The following is a 9,057-nucleotide window of genomic DNA, read 5'->3' as shown; positions in this document are numbered from 1 at the left end:
AACCGAGACTGTTTTTGTCATTTCCAATTTTTTTATTTTTGAAGAAAGGGTCTCGATTTGAGCTTGTAAAGAAGTGCTTTCATCGACCTTATGGGCGCCCGGGGCAATAGATTTATTGCCTCTGGGGGTGTGCCATTGAAAATTGGTTTGAGCAGTTTCCTAAATTTGGTTATATATTTCATGCGGGCGTCGATTACCTAAAAGTCCCCCGGAGCTAGAATCAAGTGTCTGCCTTGTGTGTGGCAACAATCCATTATACAAAGTGGATACTTGTTGCCATATCGCAAGGCCGTGATGTGGACACTTGCGTAATAACTCCTTGAACCTTTCCCAAGTTTCATATAAGGATTCCCCGTCCTCTTGTGAATATGTATTAATTTCAGTCATTAATTTAGTCGTTTTAGCGGGAGGGAAATACTTATATAGAAATTTTTGGGCTAGTTCATCCCAGGTGTTTACCGATCCAGCTGGGAGGGCGTTGAGCCAAGCTTTCGCTCGGTCTTTTAGTGAGAAAGGAAACATTCGGAGGCGGATGGCGTCATTTGATGCTCCGTTGATCCGAAAGGTATCACATATTTCTAAGAAATTAGTGATATGTAGATGGGGATCCTCGTCCGCAAGCCCATGGAAGGTTGCGGAGTTTTGGAGCATTTGTATCAGATGCGGCCGAAGTTCGAAGTTATTAGCTTCAACATTCGGAGCATTGATAGCGGCGCCTAGGTTACCTACGGTAGGTCGTAGATAATCCATGAGGGTACGTTGGTCCGCCATTGGAGGTGGATCACCCGAAACTTTCTCTTGGTTTTTAGCTTTTAATCTTTTTCTGAGAAAGCGTTCGGGTTCTTCTAGAGGTTCTTTTATGTCCTTATTAGAACTGGAGCTCATACACTATGTAAGATTGGCGTCTGGTTCCAAGTCCTGCAATAAAAACAGAAAAGAATGCTGGTCAGAAGGTTCACCACGGCCCCGTGTTCAGTGAACACGGCCCGTGGTCGGAGTTACAGTGATTGTTTTCCAGATCCCAGTTACTGGAAGTTGGACACGGCCCCGTGTTGCACCGACACGGCCCCGTGGTCAGCCTTCTGTAACTTAGAAAACTAAAAACTGCCAGTAACGATGCTGAGCACGGCCCGTGTCCGACCAGGCACGGCCCGTGCTGAGCTCTGCAGAAGCTGAAAAACTAAGAAAATCCTAAAAATTAAAAAGAAGAATAAAAATATGATTAGGCCGTTGATTCCTAACTTTCTTAAAATCCTTGTGTCCCCGGCAACGGCGCCAAAAATTTGATGCGTGTGTAGTGTGTATATAATTTAGATATATTATTAAGCCCTTTTTACACCTTTAGCCAAGTTTTAAATTTATAAAACACGATATTTACTAACACTAAACACACAAATGGGCAAGTGCACCCATCGTGGACGTAGTATAGTGTTGGTAAGATACCGAGGTCGTCCAAGGACACAAGAGCTTTTAGTACCGGTTAATCCTCAACGTCTAATCAAATCAAAAAGTTAGAAAAATGTTTTTTAAACTAAGAATATAAAAACTAACTAAATACTGAAAAATAAAAATAAAATAAAAACAGATAGACAAGATGAATCACTTGGATCTGACTCGTGTATTAGTATAACCTTTGATTATTTTCGCACTTTTGCACTTGTTTAAGAGATTATCTTAGTTATTGTAGTAGGCCCCTCTTTTGAAGGCGACGTTACCCTCAACCCAGTAGTTTGAGTCAGCAAGGATACAATCCTAAAGAGTTGGATTATTGGAAGATAATGAATTAAGTTATTAATGCAAATTGTGGTAGGCCCCGCTTTTGGCGGTGACGTTGCCCTCGGCTAAGTAGTCTGAGTCAGCAGGGATACAGTCCTAAATAGCCGGGTTATAGTATTAATAGTAGTTAACTTATGAGGGGGTCAAAGAGTTTGGATCCCCGCCATCCAATACCTATGGGCATTGAAGGAGATCCTACTAAATTTGACCCAGGTCCCTTGCAGGACCTCTAAACGCTGAACAAGGGCAAGACCCTTACCAAACCATTCCCTTAACCCCCGACCAGGTAGCCAACATACCTCCATATAGACCGTGGAGATATGAATGGTGAAAATCTTTTATTTTATATAGACAGTAAAATAATGCCAAGACACCACGGACAAACGATAAGGAAAGATCACCTTCAACATAAGCAACTAGTTATTAAAGTCATTAATACAAAACCAAATAAAAAGTGCAAAAGATTAAAAATAAAAAGTATTATACTAAACACTTGTCTTCACCAAGTGATGTAAGAGACTTAGGCAAACATGGCCTTGATTGTCAAGAACTCTTACTATCAATCTTGGATCCCGAGACGACTCACACACTCTACGATGGACAATGGATGATGGTGGTGGATGATTGTGGGTGGTGGATGAAGTGTGAGAGAGGTGGTGTGCCAAGGGATGGATTGGAATGAAACCAAGCACTCCTATTTATAGGCTGAACAGAAGGCTGGGCACGGCCCCGTGTCCGCTGGACTCGCCCCCATGCCCGTCTGACACTCTCTCTCTTCATTAATTGTAATTCGCAATTACAATTAATGCGCCTGCTGTACTTTTGCCACGCCCCCGTGCTCACTGGACATGGCCCCGTGGTGGGCAATAGAAGCTTCTACAGGTTTGTCTTTTCTGCTGCTTCTTGGGCACGGCCCCGTGCTGGCTGAGCACGGGGCGTGTTCAGGCTTCTGTTTTCTCTTCTTCGCTTGGGAGGATGCCGTTGAGGGTTCGGGCAGTCTACTTTTATTCCTTTTCTTGTATTTATGTTAGAATTAGCTGTCTTTTTGCTTCTTTTGTGAATTTGAGCTCATTTCATCCTGAAAATACAAAAGGAAGACAAAAACACTCTTTTTCCAACATTAGTACTTAAAAAGGATTAGTTTTATGCCTTAATTGATGTCATTTATATGTTGCATTTTACACACATCAAATACCCCCACACTTGAACTTTTGCTTGTCCTCAAGCAAAACTCTTTAAATGTGGCTTACACTCCCAAATGGAATGGGTAGAAGAGAAGGTTTTTGGCTTGTCATAGAGTGTCAGGAATCCAAGACCTTTTTGGGTTTTATTTTTATTTATTTACAATCCTATTCGTTATAATTTATTTAGAACGCTTCATAGGATAAATTACTTATTTGGGCATAACATGCCTTTTTAAAATTCCATTTATATACAAGTTCACATACCTCACGGGAGAAATCACTCAACACTCGGCCGAAGGTGTATTTTTTTTTAGTGAATCACTCGAGAGCGGCATGGAACTTACGCCTTCCATAGGCTTGCCAAGCAATCAATCCTCATCCTTTTTAACTTTTATACCTTTGTAAAATATCAAGAGGACTTTTTGGGTGAAGGGTTAGGCTTGGGCTAAAGGTAGGTGGTTGGGTTAGTGGTTAGTAAAAGGGCGAAAAGCGTAAAAAGCGTCGGTTTTCATAACACACTTTGTTTTTAGTGACTTTTTATTTTGAAGTATTTCTTCAAACAAGCTTTTGTTTGCATACCTTGTTTGTTTTTAACTTCATCATCATATTATTATTTTTTTTAGTCACATAAAAGAACGAGCTTTGCGAAAAACCGAGCTTGTTACTAAACTAAAGGGTGAAAAATAAAAAGGGTTTTTGGTGGGTAAAAAGGGTTTAGGGTAAAGAAACGAAAGGTTTAGGCTCAAAGGGGTTAACTAGGGGGATTTTGGGTAGGTGGTAAAAAAAATGAAAAGTAATGGTGTAGAAAGAAAAAATGGTTAGTCCTAATGCCTCCATCATTTACTTACTTGGGTTTAAGTTGGTAAGGACCGGGAATGAATTGTCGTGGCAAGTTCTAGAGTTGTAAGAACCAAGTGGCTATTCACACAAGAAACGAAAAATGAGCATTTAGTCTAAAGATGTAAATTTGTATGCTCAATAAAGGCTCAAAACTCACTTTTGTGGGAATGGGTTTTTCAATGTGATCAAGTATATATAATTAAATTTTAACTAGACTTGTTATGCCGTTTCATAATTTTCTTATGTTGGTTCTTGTTATCACGACGCTCTCGGTTGTAAATTTTTTTAAAAAAAAATATATAACCTTATTAATCTTGTGATTCCTAACTTAAACTTTAGACAAGTAAAAAAAAAAAATCTTGTAAAAAATTTGGGGTGTTTAGCGGTTCCAATAGAGTTTTGTGTAAGGCTTGTTGTTAGGACTTGCAAAGTTTCAAAGTGTTAGCTTCCCCCCCACACTTAAATTACACATTGTCCTCAATGTGTCCAAAAAATAAATTTTTAGGTTGATTGGATGTGTAATGTGGTGTTAAAAAGCAAAGATTTATCTTACTGGCAGTCTGGACACGGCCCCGTGGGGACCGGACACGGCCCCGTGTTCAGGTGCTAGTAACAGAAATTAAAGAAATGAGACAGAAGCCTGGAAACGGGGGCGTGTCTGGTGAACACGGCCCGTGTCCAGTTACCTGAACTGGGCGTTTTTCTGCAGGTGGCTGAGCACGGGGCCGTGTTGGTTGAGCACGGCCCGTGTTGAGCCTTCTGTAATGGAGATTTGTGTCGGGTTGCTTCGTTCTTTGTGCATGGGGCCATTTTTCTCGTCCCCTTTTTCATCCATACCATGAGTGTGTTTTATTCCTGCAAATTAAAACTAAAAGATTAAACTAGACTAAGGATAGTTCCGCGGAATGCCTCCGTGGTGCGCCACGTTTATAAGGGTCCTTGGCTAGACCCAATGTGAGGTTATATATTTTCTGAGTGGGATGCTTGGCGTCCCATGTTACACCGTCGGAGAGCAGCATCCGAACTCGAATCAATAACCTTCATGTAGTTGACCAGGTCGTCGTCCTCTATTCTCTTCCCAACTCCGAATTTTACTTCATCATCCCCATACCTCAAGGTGAGTGTTCCGTCATTCATATCTACCACCGCTTGTGCGGTGGCAAGAAATGGTCTCCCTAGTATGAGGGGGACCTCGGTGTCTTCCTCCATATCGAGTATGACAAAGTCGGCTGGATAGACGAATCTGCTTACTTTTACTAAGACATTTTCAATGACACCTTGTGGGAATTTGACAGATCGATCAGCGAGTTGTATGCTCATTTTTGTAGGACTCGTGGTTCCCAGGCCAAGTCTTTTAAACATTGATGAGGGCATGAGGTTAATGCTAGCCCCAAGATCGGCTAGGGCATTACGAACGGGGGACTCCCCTATTGAGCAGGGAATCGTGAAGCTTCCGAGATCGATTTTCTTTTGGGGAAGTTTATTGCGTACGAGGGCAGAGCATTCTTCGCCTAAATTAACTAATTGCAAATTTTCAATTTTCTTTTTATGAGTGAGGAAGTCCCTCATGAACTTAGAGTATTTGGGCATTTGTGTTAGGACCTCAATAAAAGGAATATTGACATGCAATTGCTTTAATAGACTTTCGAACTTCGCGAATTGCTCATTGATCTTCTGACGAATTAACCTACCGGGGTACGGAACTCAAGGAGCTTTGGTAGGCTCTGGTGACGGAGGGGAGTTCTTTTCCTGCAGAGGTGTGGGTGCCGTTTCTTCTGTTGGCGGCGGCGCTTCTGCAGGCCCTACGGTGCGGTTTCGTAGCGTGATGAGGTGAACTTGCGCTTTTGGGTTTGTTTCGGTATTGCTAGGTAATGCGCCTTGCGGTCTCTCGGCAAAATTTTGAGCTATTTGATTTAATTGTTTTTCTATGTATTGAATACTAGCTTGTTGATTTCTAAAATTTGATTCTAATTGTAGAAATCTTTCCGAGTTTTTCTTTTCAGTGTCGGAGATGAGGCGAGATACAGTATCTTCAAGCCTTTCTCGTCCACTTTGTTGTTGAGTGAAATTTTGTGACTCATTTCTTGGTTGTTGAAAGTTTGTTCGTTGGGTTTGTTGGTTGCTACTATTTTCGGGTTCTCTCCAACCAAGGTTTGGGTGGTTTCGCCATCCTTGGTTATAAGTTCCCATTGGAGGACCCGTCGGCCTAGGTCTATTATCAATGTAGTTTACCAATTCTTGTTGATCGTCCGTTTCTTTCATACAACTCCAATTTTCATGTGACCCACCACACCCTTTACAAGCCATAACCGAGACTGTTTTTGTCATTTCCAATTTTTTTATTTTTGAAGAAAGGGTCTCGATTTAGGCTTGTAAAGAAGTGCTTTCATCGACCTTATGGGCGCCCGGGGCAATAGATTTATTGCCTCTGGGGGTGTGCCATTGAAAATTGGTTTTAGCAATTTCCTCAATTTGGTTATATATTTCATGCGGGCGTCGATTACCTAAAAGTCTCCCGGAGCTAGAATCAAGTGTCTGCCTTGTGTGTGGCAACAATCGATTATAGAAAGTGGATACTTGTTGCCATATCGCAAGGCCGTGATGTGGACACTTGCGTAATAACTCCTTGAACCTTTCCCAAGTTTCATATAAGGATTCCCCGTCCTCTTGTGAATATGTATTAATTTCAGTCATTAATTTAGCCGTTTTAGCGGGAGGGAAATACTTATATAGAAATTTTTGGGCTAGTTCATCCCAGGTGTTTACCGATCCATCTGGGAGGGCGTTGAGCCAAGCTTTCGCTCGGTCTTTTAGTGAGAAAGGAAACATTCGGAGGCGGATGGCGTCATTTGATGCTCCGTTGATCCGAAAGGTATCACATATTTCTAAGAAATTAGTGATATGTAGATGGGGATCCTCGTCCGCAAACCCATGGAAGGTTGCGGAGTTTTGGAGCATTTGTATCAGATGCGGCCGAAGTTCGAAGTTATTAGCTTCAACATTCGGAGCATTGATAGCGGCGCCTAGGTTACCTACGGTAGGTCGTAGATAATCCATGAGGGTACGTTGGTCCGCCATTGGAGGTGGATCACCCGAAACTTTCTCTTGGTTTTAGCTTTTAATCTTTTTCTGAGAAAGCGTTCGGGTTCTTCTAGAGGTTCTTTTATGTCCTTATTAGAACTGGAGCTCATACACTATGTAAGATTGGCGTCTGGTTCCAAGTCCTGCAATAAAAACAGAAAAGAATGCTGGTCAGAAGGTTCACCACGGCCCCGTGTTCAGTGAACACGGCCCGTGGTCGGAGTTACAGTGATTGTTTTCCAGATCCCAGTTACTGGAAGTTGGACACGGCCCCGTGTTGCACCGACACGGCCCCGTGGTCAGCCTTCTGTAACTTAGAAAACTAAAAACTGCCAGTAACGATGCTGAGCACGGCCCATGTCCGACCAGGCACGACCCGTGCTGAGCTCTGCAGAAGCTGAAAAACTAAGAAAATCCTAAAAATTAAAAAGAAGAATAAAAATATGATTAGGCCGTTGATTCCTAACTTTCTTAAAATCCTTGTGTCCCCGGCAACGGCGCCAAAAACTTGATGCGTGTGTAGTGTGTATATAATTTATATATATTATTAAGCACTTTTTACACCTTTAGCCAATTTTTAAATTTATAAAACACGATATTTACTAACACTAAACACACATATGGGCAAGTGCACCCATCGTGGACGTAGTATAGTGTTGGTAAGATACCGAGGTCGTCCAAGGACACAAGAGCTTTTAGTACCGGTTTATCCTCAACGTCTAATCAAATCAAAAAGTTAGAAAAATGTTTTTTAAACTAAGAATATAAAAACTAACTAAATGCTGAAAAATAAAAATAAAATAAAAACAGATAGACAAGATGAATCACTTGGATCCGACTCGTGTATTAGTATAACCTTTGATTATTTTCGCACTTTTGCACTTGTTTAAGAGATTATCTTAGTTATTGTAGTAGGCCCCTCTTTTGAAAGCGACGTTACCCTCAACCCAGTAGTTTGAGTCAGCAAGGATACAATCATAAAGGGTTGGATTATTGGAAGATAATGAATTAAGTTATTAATGCAAATTGTGGTAGGCCCCGCTTTTGGCGGTGACGTTACCCTCGGCTAAGTAGTCTGAGTCAGCAGGGATACAGTCCTAAATAGCCGGGTTATAGTATTAATAGTAGTTAACTTATGAGGGGGTCAAAGAGTTTGGATCCTCGCCATCCAATACCTATGGGCATTGAAGGAGATCCTACTAAATTTGACCCAGGTCCCTTGCAGGACCTCTAAACGCTGAACAAGGGCAAGACCCTTACCAAACCGTTCCCTTAACCCCCGACAAGGTAGCCAACATACCTCCATATAGACCGTGGAGATATGAATGGTGAAAATCTTTTATTTTATATAGACAATAAAATAATGCCAAGACACCACGAACAAACGATAAGGAAAGATCACCTTCAATATAAGCAACTAGTTATTAAAGTCATTAATAAAAACCAAATAAAAAGTGCAAAAGATTAAAAATAAAAAGTATTATACTAAACACTTGTCTTCACCAAGTGATGTAAGAGACTTAGGCAAACATGGCCTTGATTGTCAAGAACTCTTACTATCAATCTTGGATCCCGAGACGACTCACACACTCTACGATGGACAATGGATGATGGTGGTGGATGATGGTGTTATGGTGGTGGTGGGTGGTGGATGAAGTGTGAGAGAGGTGGTGTGCCAAGGGATGGATTGGAATGAAACCAAGCACTCCTATTTATAGGCTGAACAGAAGGCTGGGCACGGCCCCGTGTCCGCTGGACACGCCCCCGTGCCCGTCTGACACTCTCTCTCTTCATTAATTGTAATTCGCAATTACAATTAATGCGCCTGCCGTACTTTCGCCACGCCCCTGTGCTCACTGGACACGGCCCCGTGGTGGGCAATAGAAGCTTCTACAGGTTTGTCTTTTCTGCTGCTTCTTGGGCACGGCCCCGTGCTGGCTGAGCACGGGGCGTGTTCAGGCTTCTGTTTTCTCTTCTTCGCTTGGGAGGATGCCGTTGAGGGTTCGGGCAGTCTACTTTTATTCCTTTTCTTGTATTTATGTTAGAATTAGCTGTCTTTTTGTTTCTTTTGTGAATTTGAGTTCAGTTTATCCTGAAAATACAAAAGGAAGACAAAAACACTCTTTTTCCAACATTAGTACTTAAAAAGGGTTAGTTTTATGCCTTAATTGATGTC

General features: G+C 41.8%; 2 non-coding genes across 2 annotated transcripts; both read left to right on the top strand.

The window, feature by feature from the left end:
• Window positions 1-286: 286 nt before the first annotated feature.
• On the top strand, window positions 287-393 carry LOC118492658. The gene has a single exon (XR_004894661.1). It is a non-coding gene; the product is annotated as a small nucleolar RNA R71 (small nucleolar RNA).
• Window positions 394-6,393: 6,000 nt separating this feature from the next.
• Window positions 6,394-6,500, top strand: LOC118492661. Its single transcript, XR_004894664.1, has one exon. It is a non-coding gene; the product is annotated as a small nucleolar RNA R71 (small nucleolar RNA).
• Window positions 6,501-9,057: the final 2,557 nt, after the last annotated feature.

Source organism: Helianthus annuus, chromosome 5 (assembly GCF_002127325.2).
Source record: "Helianthus annuus cultivar XRQ/B chromosome 5, HanXRQr2.0-SUNRISE, whole genome shotgun sequence".
Lineage (NCBI taxonomy): Eukaryota > Viridiplantae > Streptophyta > Magnoliopsida > Asterales > Asteraceae > Helianthus > Helianthus annuus.
The sequence above is the reverse complement of the archived record's forward strand: the minus strand, read 5'-3'. Positions and strand labels throughout refer to the sequence as shown.